Here is a 17,434-nt window from a genome sequence, read left to right as displayed (position 1 = left end):
GCCCTATGGGACTCCCAATCACAGCAGGATGTGATACAGCCTGGATTTGAACCAGGGACTGTAGTGACGCCTCTTGCACTGAGATGCAGTGCCTTAGACCGCTGCGTCCGTGTGTGTGTGTGTTTTTAACTATTTAACTGTACTCGAATGCTTAAAAGGTCGCAAAAAAACGTTATCGATCAGTTTAATTATTTTTTTTGGCAAGGAAAATATTGGATATCTGTATCGGCCAAAAATGTAATATCGGTGCATCACTAGTTAGTATTGTGTTGTAACTACAATGTTGTTGATCCAGCCTCAGTTTTCTCCTATCACAGACATTCAACTCTGTAACTGTTTAAAGTCACCATTGGCCTCTTGGTGGGTTACTGGGTTAAGAACGCCTGTATCTTTGTGGCGACTGGGTGTATTAATACACCGTCCAAATTATAATTAATAACTTCAAAATGGTCAAAGGGATATTCAATGCGTTCTTATTTATTTTTACCCATCTACCAATAGGTGCCCTTCTTTGTGAGGCATTGCAAAACCTGGTCTTTGTGGTTGAATCTGTGTTTGAAATTCACTCGACCTTACGATTGTATGTGTGGGGTACAGCGATGAGGTAGTCATTCAAAAATCATGTTAGCCACTATTATTACACACAGTGAGTCCATGCATCTTATTATGTGAATTGTTAAGCACATTTTTACTCATGAACGTATTTAGGCTTGCCATAACAAAGGGGTTGAATACTTATTGACTCAAGACATTTCAGCTTTTCATTTTTAAATAATTTGTAAACAATTCCACTGACATTATGGGGTATTGTGTGTAGGCCAGTGACACAAAATCTCAAATTAATACATTTTAAATCCAGGCTGTAATACAACAAAATGTGGAAAAAGTCGAGAGGTATGAATACTTTCTGAGCTCACTGTAGTGTGTGTGGTACCAGTCATGAGTTTGGACATCTACTCATTCAAGGGGTTATCCTTATTTGAACTATTTTCTACATTGTAGAATAATAGTGAATACATTATAACTTTGAAATAACACATATGAAATCATGTAGTAACCAAAAAAGTGTTAAATAAAGCAAAATATATTTGAGATTATTTAAAGTAGCCACCCTTTGCCTTTAACAGCTTTGCTTGAAATTTCTGACCTCACAAAGGCAGTCAAGCACTCAAGCTGACATTGGCTAGCTTGCTAGCTACTTACAGACACATAATGAGAGAACTCCCCACTCTGACCATTTTACTCGCCCTAGCAGAGCTGTTTAGGCATCAAGAGTGTTGGTGACTGTGCTGCTGGCAACAATTTAACAACTTTTTTTTGACGACGTTTACTGACACCGGCTATATTCAACGGGTGTTGTGTTCATAAATTCATCAGTTATTCTGCACTCTGGCACACCCAGAAGAGAGTGCTCTGAAGTCAGTAGATGGCCTCAACTCTCAACAGTGTTACGCAGTTCCTAGATGGCCATACTTCATTGCACAAAGGAATAACCTCAGCCAAATTCCAAAAACTGGTGACATCCAGTGGAAGCGGTAGGAACTGAAAACAAGTTCCTAAGAAATATCATTTCCCAACGAGAACTCGCTGAATAGACAGAGACCTAAAAAAATGATATTCTGAACAGTTAGTCCTCTGGGTTTTGCCTGCTACATAAGTTCTGTTATACTCACAGACATGATTCAAACAGTTTTAGAAACTTCAGTGTTTTCTATCCACATCTACTAATAATATGCATATCTTATATTCTTGGCATGAGTAGCAGGAAGTTGAAATTGGGCACGCTATTTATCCAAAGGTGAAAATGCTGCCCCCTATACCTTCAGAAGTTAAGACAGCTAGCTAGGTAAACAAGGAACCATAATCACAACTAATGATGTTACTAACCTGCATGAATCTGCAGGTAGCTAACCTACCAGGTTCAATGCTAACTAGCTAACATTAGGCTATAGCTAGCTATGCACATGGCTCTTTCTGTCAAAATTAGAAATGTGTAATATCTGAAAATGTAGTTAGACTGTTTTACATCATTCATGGATGGACGTGTCTCCTGTTGCCATGGTTGCCCTTAGTTTGAAGATATAATCCGGAGACAGGTGTTTTCTCCGTCTCCTTAGCTATCATAATCGAATTCCACAGATTTTCAAAACTTTGTCCTCCAGAAAGTGGAGAGCAAAATTTATGCTGTTTTGATACACGATACATAAAACAAAAAAAGCTGCGTTAGACAGAATTACCTAGACTTACTGACCAGCTCAAATAGTCAGAAACATGCTACATGGCAGACTGATCTCCCAGCATGTCAAGCCCACTCATGATCTCTGCCAATCATGGCTAGCTGGAAGGTTGGTGTCTTTTTAAACCAACTAGGCTCGTAATACATTATTTTTGCCTTTTTCTGCCCAATTTCGTGGTATCCAAATTGGTAGTTCCAGTCCTGTCCCATCGCTGCAACACCCGTACGACGGACTCGGGAGAGGCGACGGTTGAGAGCCGTGCATCCTTCGAAACACAACCCAGCCAGTCCTCATGAGTCCTCACGAGAGCCAGTTTCATCATAGAGCTTGATGGTTTTTGCGACTGCACTTGAAGAAACTTTCAAAGTTCTTGAAATGTTCCGGATTGACTGACCTTCATGTCTTAAAGTAATGATGGACTGTCGTTTCTCTTTGCTTATTTGAAATGTTCTTGCCATAATATGGACTTGGTCTTTTACCAAATAGGTCTATCTTCTGTATACCTCTCCTACCTTGTCAGAACACAACTGATTGGCTCAAACACATTAAGATGGAATGCAATTAACTTTTAACAAGGCACACCTGTTAATTGAAATGCAGTCCATGTGAATACCTCATGAAGCTGTATGAGAGAATGCCAAGAGTGTGCAAAGCTGTCAAAGGGTAGCTACTTTGAAGAATCTCAAATGTAAAATATATTTTGATTTGTTTTACACTTTTTTGGTTACTACATGATTCCAAGTATGTTATTTCAGTTTTGATGTCTTCACTATTTTACAATGTATACAAAAGTACAAATAACGAAAAACCCTTGAATGAGTAGACTTGTCCAATCTTTTGGCTGGTACTGTATGTCTTGTGAGTGTGTGTGTAGTCAGTACAAGATAATTAAATGTTTACACTGACTAACAATTCAGTAGTTTTATGGCTTGGGACAGAAGCTATGTCAGAGCCTGTTCTTTCAAGAGCCAATGTTCCGTTACCGTTTGCTTGACAGTAGCAGAGTGAACAGTTTATGGCTTTGGTGGCTGAAGTCTTTGACAATTTCCTCTGACACTGCCTGATATAGAGGTCCTGGATGGCAGGGAGCTGTCCCTGTCATGTACCGGGCCGTCCGCACCACCATCTGTAGCTCTTGAAGGCGGTGCATTTGCCATACTAAGCGTGATGCAGCCAGTCAAGATGCTCTCGATGGTGCAGCTGTAGAACTTTCTTCCATTCACCGCCCCCTGTCATCTGAACGCTGTTAGTTTAGCTTGTCTGTTGAATATTCCGATGTGACATCCTCTCTGCCTCCCAAATGGCTCTGTATGTAGTGCACTACTTTTGACAAAGGCCCATAGTGCACTACATAGGGAATAGGGTGCCATTTGGGATGCACACCCTGTCACTGACATATTGTGTATCCATGATCTGTTGGCTGGTTCAATGGTTGAGTATATGGTATGTGTGCATTACATACAAGTGGCTGTCAGAGAGAGGGAGAGAAAGAGGCTGAGCTTGTGTCTCAAATGGCACCCTATTCCCTTTATAGTGCACACCTTTTTTGACCAGGGCCTATTACTTTTGACCAATGCCCAAATGGAATTGGGTGCCATTTGGGACAATGGCAGGCCCAGCCTCCAGGTCTCTCTCCCAGGCAGGCATACTCTATTTCAGGGGGAGGTTTATACACTGGCAACAAAAAATAAAATACAAAAAAAGTATTTATCTGAAACTCGAAATTGAGCTAAGCATCCTGTTTCCATTGATCATCCTTGAGATGGTTCTACAAATTGATTGGAGTCCAGCTGTGGTAAATGCAATTGATTGGACATGATTTGGTAAGGCACACACCTGTCTATATAAGCTCCCACAGTTGACAGTGCATGTCAGACCAAAAACCAATCCATGAGGTCGAGACAGGCTTGTGTCGAGGCACAGATCTGGCAAAGGGTAACACAATATTTCTGCAGCATTGAAGGTCCCCAAGAACACAGTGGCCTCCATCATTCTTAAATGGAAGAAGTTTGGAACCACCAAGACTCACCAACCACAAAGACAACCTGACACAGCTTGAGAGAATCTGCAGAGAAGAATGGGAGAAACTCCCCAAATACTTATTTAAATGTGATATTTCTGTTGTTTTTTTAAATGTATTTTTCCTTTGTCATTAGGGGGTATTGTGTGTTGATTGATGAGGGGAAAATAAAACAATTTAATCCATTTTATAATGAGACTAATGTAACAATGTGGAAAAAGTGAAGGGGTCTGAATTCTTTCCGAATGCACTGTATGTCAAACAGCGATTTAAGGTTAACGGCAAATCACTTTTAGTGTAATCCTGAATAGGCTAATTTAAGAGCAGCGAGCAGTCAGCCACTAAGCAGGTGAGCAGAGCTACAAGGGCCAGTATGTGGCCTGAGAGGACCTGGGCCCATTCTAATTAGCACTGATAACAGTGCTCCAAGGAAAGCCTCATCTCTAGCGCTCTCTCTCTTTCTCACCTTAGGTCTTTCTTTCCTCCCACTGTCACTCTACCCCACCAGGGATATACATCTTCCCTTTCAAGACGATTCAATACGTATCTAGATACATGGGCTCCAATACGGTGCAGGAACGATCCGTTTTAGTTTGAAACGATTCGATGCGATACTATTTGATTAGAGGAACGAATCGATGTGATGTGCAAATAGTCTGGGAAGCCATTTGATTAGCTGTTCAGGAGTCTAATGGCTTGTGCATCGGTTTGAGTGTGTTAACTGCAATGCTGCTGGGTTTTTCATGCTCAACAGTTTCCCGTGTGTATAAAGAAGGGTCCACCACCCAAAAGACATCCAGCCAACTTGACACGACTCCATTGCGTCCCACAGTTAACATGGGCCAGCATCCCTGTGGAACTCTTCTGACACCTTGTAGAGTCCATGCCCTGACAAATTGAGGCTGTTCTGAGGGCAAAAGAGGGTGCAACTCAATATTAGGAAGTTATTCCTAATGTTTTGTACACTCTGTGTATGTAGTCACCTGTAATGGAGGCAGACTAGTGGTTATCTACCACCTCACTAACAGATAAGGGGGGTGGGGGGCAAATGTAGCCTATGCTTTTTCTCTCCTCATACTTTTGATCCAAAATCATCATCACCCACTTGTCTTTTTTCCAGATGTAAGAGTTTCAACTGGTAATGTATCAATATTTACAGTGGGGCAAAAAAGTATTTAGTCAGCCACCAATTGTGCAAGTTCTCCCACTTAAAGATGAGAGGCCTGTAATTTTCATCATAGGTACACTTCAACTATGACAGAAAAAAAGAAAAAAAATCCAGAAAATCACGTAAGATTTTTTAATGAATTTATTTGCAAATTATGGTGGGAAAGGATTTGGTCAATAACAAAAGTTTATCTCAATACTTTGTTATATACCCTTTGTTGGCAATGACAGAGGTCAAATGTTTTCTATAAGTCTTCACAAGGTTTTCACACACTGTTGCTGGTATTTTGGCCCATTCCTCCATGCAGATCTCCTCAAGAGCAGTGATGTTTTGGGGCTGTTGCTGGGCAACACGGACTTTCAACTCCCTCCAAAGAATTTCTATGGGGTTGAGATCTGGAGACTGGCTAGGCCACTCCAGGACCTTGAAATGCTTCTTACGAAGCCACTCCTTCGTTGCCCGGGCGGTGTGTTTGGGATCATTGTCATGCTGAAAGACCCAGCCACATTTCATCTTCAATGCCCTTGCTGATGGAAGGAGGTTTTCACTCAATCTCACGATACATGGCCCCATTCATTCTTTCCTTTACACGGATCAGTCGTCCTGGTCCCTTTGCAGAAAAACAGCCCCAAAGCATGATGTTTCCACCCCCATGCTTCAGAGTAGGTATGGTGTTCTTTGGATGCAACTCAGCATTCTTTGTCCTCCGAACACGACGAGTTGAGTTTTTACCAAAAAGTAATATTTTCGTTTCATCTGACCATATGACATTCTCCCAATCTTCTTCTGGATCATCCAAATGTTCTCTAGCAAACTTCAGACGGGCCTGGACATGTACTGGCTTAAGCAGGGGGACACGTCTGGCACTGCAGGATTTGAGTCCTGTGTGTAGTGTGTAGTGTGTTGCTGATGGTAGGCTTTGTTTCTTTGGTCCCAGCTCTCTGCAGGTCATTCACTAGGTCCCCCCGCGTGGTTCTGGGATTTTTGCTCACCGTTCTTGTGATCATTTTGACCCCACGGGGTGAGCTCTTGCGTGGAGCCCCAGATCGAGGGAGATTATCAGTGGTCTTGTATGTCTTCCATTTCCTAATAATTGCTCCCACAGTTGATTTCTTCAAACCAAGCTGCTTACCTATTGCAGATTCAGTCTTCCCAGCCTGGTGCAGGTCTACAATTTTGTTTCTGGTGTCCTTTGACAGCTCTTTGGTCTTGGCCTTAGTGGAGTTTGGAGTGTGACTGTTTGAGGTTGTGGACAGGTGTCTTTTATACTGATAACAAGTTCAAACAGCTGCCATTTAATACAGGTAACGAGTGGAGGACAGAGAATTAAAGAATAACTTTCAGGTCTGTGAGAGCCAGAAGTCTTGCTTGTTTGTAGGTGACCAAATACTTATTTTCCACCATAATTTGCAAATATTTTTTTTTTAAATCCTACAATGTGATTTTTGGATTTTTTTTTCTCATTTTGTCTGTCATAGTTGAAGTGTACCTATGATGAAAATTACAGGCCTCTCATCTTTTTAAGTGGGAGAACTTGCACAATTGGTGGCTGACTAAATACTTTTTTGCCCCACTGTGTGTGTGTGTGTTTTCTCTCATTTATTATGCTGTGTTTAAGTTTAGCGCCATCGTGCTTATCTGTGTTAGACAAGGGCTGATGGAATGACCCTATACACTTTTATTAACAGTGAGAAGCACACATTTTGATAAATGAGACCCAGTATGTGCAATGCAATAACTGGCAAAGGCCTGCCTCCCTTCCCCCATGCCTATAAACTGACATCCTGTGTACTTCCTGTGTATAGGGCACTGTAGGCCTCCCTGAGTTGGTGGCGGGGGCAACCTGTTGCGAGTGAGTCCCTGCTAGTGCATTGCATTCACATTTCCTCCTCCCCCTCTTCTGCTGATGCGCAACACAACTCTGTCATGCATCTCAGCTGAAAGCCTTGAACTTGTTTCTCTTCTTTCCTTCCCCGCCTCCTCCCTCCCGCCATGTGAGAGGAGACTTACTTTTGAAAAATATATATTAAGGGGATGGTTTTCGAGAGAGAGAATTGTCAGTTATAGCCGTGTGTGTGTGTGTGTGTGTGCATGCATACAGTGCCTTCAGAAAGTATTCAGACCCATTGACTTTTTTCACATGTTATGTTACAGCCTTATTCTAAAATTGATTACATTGAGAAAAATAAACAAACAATCTACACACAATACCCCATAATGACCAAGCAAAAACATGTTAGACATTTTTGCTAATTTATAAAAATTAAAAACCCCAAATATCACATTTACATAAGTATTCAGACCCTTTACTCAGTACTTTGTTGAATCACCTTTGGCAGTAATTACAGCATTGATTGTTCTTGGGTATTACGCTGCAAGCTTGACACACCTGTATTTGGTTAGTTTCTCCCATTCTCTGCAGATCCTCTCAAGCTCTGTCAGGTTGGATGGGGAGCATTGCTGCACAGCTGTTTTCAGGTCTCTCCAGAGATGTTCGATCGGGTTCAAGCCCGGGCTCTGGCTGGACCACTCAAGGACATTCAACAACTTGTCCCGAAAACACTCCTGCATTATCTTGGCTCTGTGCTTAGTCGTTATCCTGTTGGAAGGTGAACCTTTATGGCAGTCTGAGGTCCTGAGTGCTCTGGAGCAGGCTTTCATCAAGGATCTCTCTGTACTTCACTCCGTTCATCTTTCCCTCGATCTTGACTAGTCTCCCAGTCCCTGCCGCTGAAAAACATCCCCATAGCATGATGCTGCCACCACCGTGTGTCACTGTAGGGATGGTGCCAGGTTACCTCCAGCCGTGACCTTTGACATTAAGTCCAAAGAGAATCTTGGTTTCATCAAACCAGAGAACCTTGTTTCTCATGTTCTGAGTCTTTAGGTGACTTGGCAAACTCCAAGTGGGCTGTCATATGCCTTTTACAGAGGAGAGGCTTCCATCCTGCCACTCTACCATAAAGGCCTGATTGGTGGAGTGCTGCAGATATGGTTTTCCTTCTGAAAGGTTCTTCCATCTACACAGAGGAACTGTAGAGATTTATCAGTGACCATCGGGTTCTTGGTAACCTCCCTGACCAAGGCTCTTCTCCCCTGATTGTTCAGTTTCGCCTGGCAGCCAGCTCTTGATGGTTCCAAACTTCTTCCATTTTGGAATGATGGAGGCCACTGTGTTCTTGGGGACTTTCAATGCTGCATAATGTTTTGTTTTTTTTACCCTTCCCCAGATCTGTGCCTCGACACAATCCTGTCTTGAAGAGCTATGGACAGTTTCTTCGACCTCATGCCTTGGTGTTTGCTCTGACATACACTGTCAACTGTGGGACCTTTATAAAGACAGGCGTGTGCCTTTCCAAATCATGTCTAATCAATTGAATCTACCACAGGTGGACTCCAATCAAGTTGTAGAAACATCAAGGATGATCAATGGAAACAGGATGCACCTGAGCTCAATTTCGAGTCATAGCAAAGGGTCTTAATACTTATGTAAATAAGGTAATTCTGTTTATTTTTTATAAATTAGCAACAATTTCTAAAAACCTGTTTTGCTTTGTCATTATGGGGGTATTGTGTGTAGATTGCTGAGGCTTATTTTTATTTAATCCATTTTAGAATAAGGCTGTAACGTAACAAAATGTGGAAAAAGTCAAGGGGTCTGAATACTTTCCGAAGATATATATATATATATATATATATGCCAAGACAGTAGCAAAGCACATCAAATATTAAAGCGTTGCACTGTCAAGCTTAATGTTCTGCTCTGATCTGGGCTGTCTCCCAAATGTCACCATATTCCCTTTATAGTGTACTATTGTTGACCAGGGCCCATAGAGCTCTGGTTTAAAGTAGTGTACTATATAGGGAATAGAGTGCCATTTGGGATGTAGATCGGGTTTAACTATAAGAATGCTTTCTCGGATGACTAGGAAAATTATGCTCCTCCAATCTAAGTATCCTACTTTTTCCTTTCTTTTTTCCTTTCTTTTAACCCTCTAGGCCTCTAGAATGCTGCTGTAGATTACTAAGAGTTTAAGAACTCATTTTCTCACACATTTCAAGCAGACATGGCTCAAAAACAAATGACAATTACAAGTTAACTTTGTTTTAAAGAGCACAACCTCTTCTATAATATGGCACCAAAATCATGGTAATAAGAATACCATAATTTTGCCTTCCCTTGTGTAAAGACATTATCAGACAATTGTTAACACTATACAAAAAAAAGAGTATTTAAATTGTAGTACATTAGACTAAGTTACTCAAGTACAATATTATTTACATATTATAATAATAAACCAAAATGTGACCAGATAACAATATTTCAAAACCCACACAAAGTAGGCTATTTGATTGACAATGATTACTTCTGTAACAATGTAAAAATGCAACAACAAAAAAATCTAAAATGTCTCAAGATTTAGTACAAAATATAGAAATAGTTGCCTACTTTGACAACAATTCAGTGAATGCAAAACGTTTTAGATGGAGAAATATTCAGAAAAACTCCAAATGTACTAAGTATTAGATATGTTCAGAGACCATTTTAGTATACTATTTCCCTAATAATATATGTAGGATAAATTCATATTTCACACTCACTTTTTAGTGTTTGCATTTCACCTAAAACATGCCATGGAACTTCTGGAAGCATGGCCTTACATTATCTGCAAACCATTTCACACTCTTCAAACCATTTCACACTTCTCTGGAGCTTGACCTCCATAATGGCCTTGGAAGTTTCGATTGGCCCTTACTGTGCCTCAATAATAGATGTTGGCGTCAAGCAAGCCTCTCACCAGAGGAATGGAGGAAAAATAGTTGTCTGCGTAAAGCTGGTGGTGTGACAATAGGTAGCCTCTTATGAGCTCCATTACAACTCTGTAGGCTAAGCTGAGCTCTTTTGCTTCATCCCCGCATGTACCTACTTAGCTGCTCAAACCGGTTGTGTGGCATTTTGCTAGCTATATATGGAACCCTGAGGGCTGCATCAGTAGATCAGTAGCCGATGAGAGGGTAAGCGGTGGATGCCCACGAGAATATTGATGCCTATGAAGCATGTAATCTCCTCTTCAAACGTGCCAAACCATAATGGGGAGGCATTGGATGTGTTGGTGGACAGGTTTGTGTTAAGAAAAAACGGACCCCTACCACTGTTTTAAAAACCCCTGCCACTGTCACTTTAAGCCAAGGCTGTGGTGTACAAGGGTGAATGGTGGGACTTGGGGCAGAAGCACTTCATGGAAAGTTAGTCTCCCCTCTGATGTGCTCTTGCTCCTCCACTTCCTGTGCTTCTTGCTCTCACTCTCCTTTCCCTCTCAACTCTACTCTCCTCTCCCTCCTCTTCACTCTCCTCTTCCTCTCTCCACCCCTCCATGCGCCTCATCTCTAACTCCTCTTCGTCCCTGCCTTCTGCTGCTGAGCCCTGACTCTCCACATCACTTCCCTCGGTTTCACTGACCAAGGAGGAGCGAGTGGGAGGAACAAAAATCTCATAATCTCTCTTTCACTCACACACTCTCTCCTTACCTTTCTTTTTCTCAGCTGCACACATACTATCTAATAATCAACACTTAGGGCAGTGTTTCCCAAACTCATGCATGTTTTGTTTTTTGCCCTAACATTACACAACAAAGCTTGCTGATTATTTGAGTCAGCTGTGTAGTGCTAGGGCAAAAACCAAAACATGCACCCCTAGGGGTCCACAGGACCGAGTTTGGGAGACCATGTCTTACATTGTTAGTTACAACACACCTCCTATTAAACACACCATAACACAACCATGTGGTACCCCAGGAAGAGTAGCTGCTGCATTTGCAATAGCTAATGGTAATCCTAATAAACTAAATCATGATGCTATACAGCACTTTCATTCAACCAATCAATCATCAATGAAAATGATTTTATTAAGCCCTTAGTGGCCAGATTGTTTCTCAGTTCATTGTGTGCACACAAAACGATGTTCCTAGATTATAACCGTAAAGGCGATATATGGCACACACACTTCAAGACCCATGGTCAGATGACTTAGTTAGCTGGTTGTCTTTGTGGAGGGGAGTGAGATGATCATGTGACAGCGTTCGAGAGCGAAGCACAATGTTGCCGCCTTCACTCAACTTGTTTTCTTGCCTGACAGCCAACTACAGAGTTAGCTGATTTAGTTACAAAGCTGGGACAGTTTCCAAATGAATAGCATCAGTAGAAACATGACAAAATTAACAGTGGAGCTCCACTGCACGGGCTTCTACCATAACGCGACAGCTAAGCAAGCTGTCAAATACAGTGGCTTGAGAAAGTATTCGCCCCTCCTGGCATTTTTCATATTTTGTTGCCTTACAACCTGGAATTTAAATATATATATATATATTTTTATTTTTTGGGGGGGTTGTTGTATCATTTGATACACAACCTACCTACCACTTTGAAGATCCAAATATTTTTTTATTGTGTAACAAACAAGAAATAAGACAAAGACAACTGAACTTGAGGGTGCATAACTATTCACCCCCCCCCCCCCCCCCAAGTCAATACTTTGTAGATACACCTTTTGCAGCAATTACAGCTGCCAGTCTCTTGGGGTATGTCTCTAAGCTTGGCACATCTAGCCACTGGGATTTTTGCCCATTCTTCAAGGCAAAACTGTTCCAGCTCCTTCAAGTTTGATGGGTTCCACTGGTGTACAGCTATCTTTAAGTCATAACACAGATTCTCAATTGGATTGAGGTCTGGCCTTTGACTGGGCCATTCCAAGACATTTACATGTTTCCCCTTAAACCACTAGAGTGTTGCTTTAGCCGTATGCTTAGGGTCATTGTCCTGCTGGAAGGTGAACCTCCTTCCTCAGTCTTAAATCTCTGGATGACTGAAACACGTTTCCCTCAAGAATTTCCCTGTATTTAGCGCCATCCATCATTCCTTAAATTCTGACCAGTTTTCCAGTCCCTGCCAATGAAAAACGTCCCCACAGCATGATGCTGCCACCACCATGCTTCACTGTGGGGATGGTGTTCTCATGGTGATGGGAAAAGTTGGGTTTGCGCCAGACATAGCATTTCTCTTGATAGCCAAAAAGCTAAATTTTAGTCTCATCTGACCAGAGTACTTTCTTCCATATATACATTTACATTTAAGTCATTTAGCAGACGCTCTTATCCAGAGCGACTATGTTTGGGGAGTCTCCCACATGCCTTTTGGCTAACACCAAATGTGTTTGCTTATTTTTTTCATTAAGAAATGTTTTTTTTCTGGCCACTCTTCTGTAAAGCCCAGATCTGTGGAGTGTACGGATTAAAGTGCTCCTATGGACAGATACTCCAATCTCCGCTGTGGAGCTTTGCAGCTCCTTCAGGGTTATCTTTGGTCTCTTTGTTGCCTCTGATTAATGCCCTTTTTGCCTGGTTCGTGAGTTTTGGTAGGCGGCCCTCTCTTGGCAGGTTTGTTGTGGTGCCATATTCTTTCAATTTAAAAAAAAAATGTTTAGAATATTTTTTTTATAACCCAACCCTGATCTGTACTTCTCCACAACATTGTCCCTGACCTGTTTGGAGAGCTCCTTGGTCTTCATGGTGCCGCTTGCTTGGTGGTGCGCCTTGCTTAGTGGTGTTGCAGCCTCTGGGGCCTTTCAGAAGCGGGGCCTTTCAGAACCGGTGTGTGTATATATACTGAGATATTTGTAAGTCGCTCTGGATAAGAGCGTCTGCTAAATGACTTAAATGTTATGTTAAATGTTAATAATGTGACAGATCATGTGACACTTAGATTGCACACAGGTGGACTTTATTTAACTAATTATGTGACTTCTGAAGGTAATTGGTTGCACCTAATCTTATTTAGGGGCTTCATAGCAAAGTGGGTGAATACAGAAGCACGCACCACTTTTCTGTTTATTTTTTATAATTTTTTGAAACAAGTTGTTTTTTTTCATTTCACTTCACCAATTTTTACTATTTTGTGTTTGTCCATTACATAAAAATCCATTTAAATTACAGGTTGTAATGCAACAAAGTAGGAAAAACGCCAAGGGGGATGAATACTTTTGCAAGGCACTGTAAAAGGAAATCAAGGCAATGTATAGATTTTATGAATGTCTGTAATTTGCAAAGATGACAAACCATCAGATAAACACATTATTCTAATCTCTATTTTTTGTCTAGTTAGCTGGTTGTCTGTATGACTAACGTTCGGTAGGGAAAGTGACAGCTTGACGCTTCGAGCGCGGCACACATTTACAGCTACACAACTTTTCTAGCTTGACAGATTATCCTGACAGTTCCCTAGCTAGTTAGCTAGCTATAGCAAGCAGCCTGGGTCTTTCCATGTGAATTACTTTGGTAAAAACAAGACAACAACCAACTAGTTAACTGACTATACTGGACCTACAGCTAAACACTGTTCCACTGCTGATGTACTCACCTGTATCAACCCGGTGATCATGACAGGATTTGCTAATCTGAGTGCTACTCCCTAAATTACACAGCATCAAACATCGACAACACCAAACGCATATTTGCAGTTTACTTATTTCACTCACCTCTACGTCATCACTTCTAAAGTCCAAGGACGTGTCTGAATCATTTTCACCAACCAACATAAACACAGCATCTTGCACAGTGAAAGTCGAGTCCGCTTCGGGCCTTTCAATTTGAGTAATGAAGTGGGACAAAATAGTAAAAAGTAATGACGGCATACCTTGTTTCTGGTTGATGACAACAGCCATGCGAATAAGACACCAGGTTGTTGGCAAGTTAATTTTGCAATATTGACCAAGATATTAATGTTAGAAAAACCAGACCTTATGCTATAGTAATTTAAAGAATGTCCATTGAAGGCCGATATGGGTTCTAAAGGGTTATTTAATTATGATTTGAAAAGACCGCAAACCCTGCGTACTCTGGAGGCGAGAGGTCTGGTCGTGCAAAAGCAGACAGGTTGTCCCAAATGGCACCCTATTCCCTATATAGTCCACTACTTTTGACCAGGGCCCATAGGATCTGGTTAAAAATGGTTCACTGTATAGGGAATAGCTAGGGTGCCGTTTCGGATGCTGAGTGGGTACAGATGTTGGGTAACGGGTACTCTGCCAGCACCACTATATTTAATGATCAATATTGACCGCATCCTACTACCACCTCACAATAGACACCCTATTCAGAACGGGTGTTACCCTAGGTCACTGTACGGGTGCCATGAAGGCAACATTTGTTTGTGTAACGAGGTGATCTGCTACACACCCAACCATTTTGTTAGGAAACGTGCAGGTGATACACAAGTGAAAAAGGTGTCTCTGCACACAGATGCAATTTCAGTATGTAATAGCCAAGAGATGCCATTTCAGTCTCGCTTTAAACATTTAGTCAGTATGTCTAATGACCTTCGTCGGAGCATAACCTATTGTTTGTTTGAACACCAGACCAGAAAGCTTGCCAGCCACTGTCAGCCTAATCAAAGGGGTGTGTGTGTGTGGAAGATTGGATGCTCTGTCTGCTCTGGTTTCATGCCTAGCTTCTTCTCCCTCTCTCCTAATGTGCTGCTCCACTGTTTGTTTCAATGCCTGGAGGCCTAGCTGTCGCTCCAAGACATCCCTTCCCCTAGTTCTCTCTTCATCGTCTGGTGGAAAGTGTGCATTTGCCTCTTGGATGGATGACTGTGGAAAGAAGGAAGGAGTCACTGGGACATGTGAATGTGTCTGCTTATGGCTCATCATGGTCCACCAGTTGCCCCAGTCAAACCTAAATCACATGCAGGGGCTAGTTGAGCACACTCATGGGGAGAATTTCAATTGTATTTCCTTGTGTCCTCTTCTCGACTCCTCAAAAGACATTGGATGAGAAGGTTTGAGGGTGAGGAGAGTGGATGTGACTCATGCGGAATCAAATAAATACATTTGAGATTCAACCTATGGTCACTAAGGAAGGTATGGTATGTGTCTAGTGATTGGGAATGCTGTCCCAGTGACTGTACTCCCACCCAACCCACACTCCAGAGGATCCATCCATTCTCAGTGTCTTTCTGAACTGACCATTTTAATCTGAAATACTTGGTTGGAACTTCGGGTGCAGCTGTCATCAGACAGGAACACAGAGCTGTGGAGCAGATATATTCAGTAGAGCAGCAGAGAAGCAGCCATTGAGACTCTAATGTAGGCTAACCAACGGCTATGTACATATGCCGACCTATTTGCGCCAGGCAAATGTCATAATTTTCTTCCACACCAATGTAGACTCTAGCTAGTCTCCTGGCTGGCTTGACATTTAATTCACCTTACCTACCCCCTGTCTTAACAGATATAGAACAGATTTTCTGCTGGGGGGAAAAAAACGCTCTGTGAATCTGTCCCCCCTCTGCCACGAAGCTGCCTGTGACTGAGCCTACATGTGGGAATGTGCATCTCCCCCTTCATGACCGATTCGATACGCATCTAGATACATGGGCCCCAATACGATACAGGAACGATAGTTTTAGTTTGAAATGATTCAGTTTGATTAGGGGAGCAAATTGATACAATTCGATGCACTAAAATGTTTAGCATGAACTGATTCAATTTCCATTTCAAATGAATATCTGCTGCTGATGGGAGCTCAGGAGCTGGGCCTCTCTGAGCTGGATCTGTCTGAGAACTGCTCTAAACTGTGTGTGTGTGCGCGCATGCATCAATGGTGTGTGTGTGTAGGCACCTGAGCTGAACCATAGGGCAGACTGCACCTAACACCCCACTATCAGATTAGGAGTGGAGGCAATTTATTATTTTTGTCCCCCCACTTTTTTTATCTGAAATCACCATCACCCACCATTTTTGCAGATTAAACCATGTTTTAAGGTACTTCGATGTCAATGTTTATATTTAGAAATTAGCATGGCATTTAGAAAATTAATATAATGCAGCTTTGGATTTGATCCCAAACTCAAAAGTGAAGGTTATGACCATTTGGAATTTTAAAGTGAGCTTCTCCCGCTCTGACCAGTGAATGAATGTGACCATGCGCAGCTGGCAAAAATGATTGCTGTAGGAAATGACCATGTTCATGTGAAAATGACTTAATACACCACTGACTGTTTAAAGCAAAACTACCTAAACTATTTATTATGGAGAACTTTAACAATTAAAATAAAATCGGAATGATTGAAAAACCCCGATCAGCAGTTGGATGTGAGTTTTTGTCCATTCTGGTAGATAATACAACTCTGGTAAACACAGTTTTTTTTAAAGTGCATTTGGTAACAATGACCCAGCAAATTATAGTTGTTGTCACTCAACTAATAAAGCCTATGATTTGATATTGCAAGTCATTTTTACAAGCATTTGAATGCAAGAATAGCCTATTAAACCGTGTTCACATTAGCCATCTTGAAATTACTCCTCCTGTTTATTTGCTTATCTGTTTTAGAATCTGTTCATTTTTCCTGCAGTCTGAACGGCCAAAAACGCACATGGCATAGGATATTTCAAACCACCTGCGAAGTCGGGTAAAATTGTTTTTAGACTATTATTCGACATATCTTGTTGCTTGCTAGGTACTCTGACAGTTTGACAGGAACGTGTGGTAGATAACTAGCTTAATGTGCTAGAAAGCTAAACCGCTATCTACAGGTGAAGTCGGAAGTTTACATATGCCTTAGCCTAATATATTTAAACTCAGTTTTTCATCATTCCTGACATTTAATCAGAGTAAAAATGCACTGTCTTAGGTCAGTATCACCACTTTATTCTAAGAATGTGAAATGTCAGAATAATAGAAAATAGTGATTTATTTCAGCTTTTATTTCTTAACATTCCCAGTGGGTCAGAAGTTTACATGCACTCAATTAGTATTTGGTAGCATTGCCTTTAAATTGTTTAACTTGAGTCAAACGTTTCGGGTAGCCTTCCACAAGCTTAAAACAATATTTTGGGTGAATTTTGGTCCATTCCTCCTGACAGAGCTGGTGTAACTAGGTCAGGTTTGTAGGCCTCCTTGCTCGCACACACTTTTTCAGGTCTGCCCACAAATTTACAAAGCCATTTTGCCACAA

At 41.5% G+C, this 17,434-nt stretch overlaps 1 protein-coding gene across 3 annotated transcripts in view; it reads left to right on the top strand.

Moving 5' to 3' along the window:
- taok3a (TAO kinase 3a) overlaps positions 1–17,434 on the top strand; it is a 101,342-nt gene that overhangs the window by 4,812 nt on the left and 79,096 nt on the right. The window contains exon 2 of one of the 3 annotated variants that reach the window (XM_065011722.1): positions 8,815–8,923. The exons of the other annotated variants lie outside the window; for them this stretch is intronic. The gene's annotated coding sequence lies outside the window, so the exon portion shown is untranslated. The remainder of the gene's footprint in view (positions 1–8,814; positions 8,924–17,434) is intronic. 3 annotated transcript variants of the gene reach the window in all.

Source organism: Oncorhynchus nerka, linkage group LG27 (genome assembly GCF_034236695.1).
Source record: "Oncorhynchus nerka isolate Pitt River linkage group LG27, Oner_Uvic_2.0, whole genome shotgun sequence".
Classification (NCBI taxonomy): Eukaryota; Metazoa; Chordata; class Actinopteri; order Salmoniformes; family Salmonidae; genus Oncorhynchus; species Oncorhynchus nerka.
Note: the sequence above shows the minus strand (reverse complement) of the source record. Positions and strands in the feature narration are given on the sequence as shown.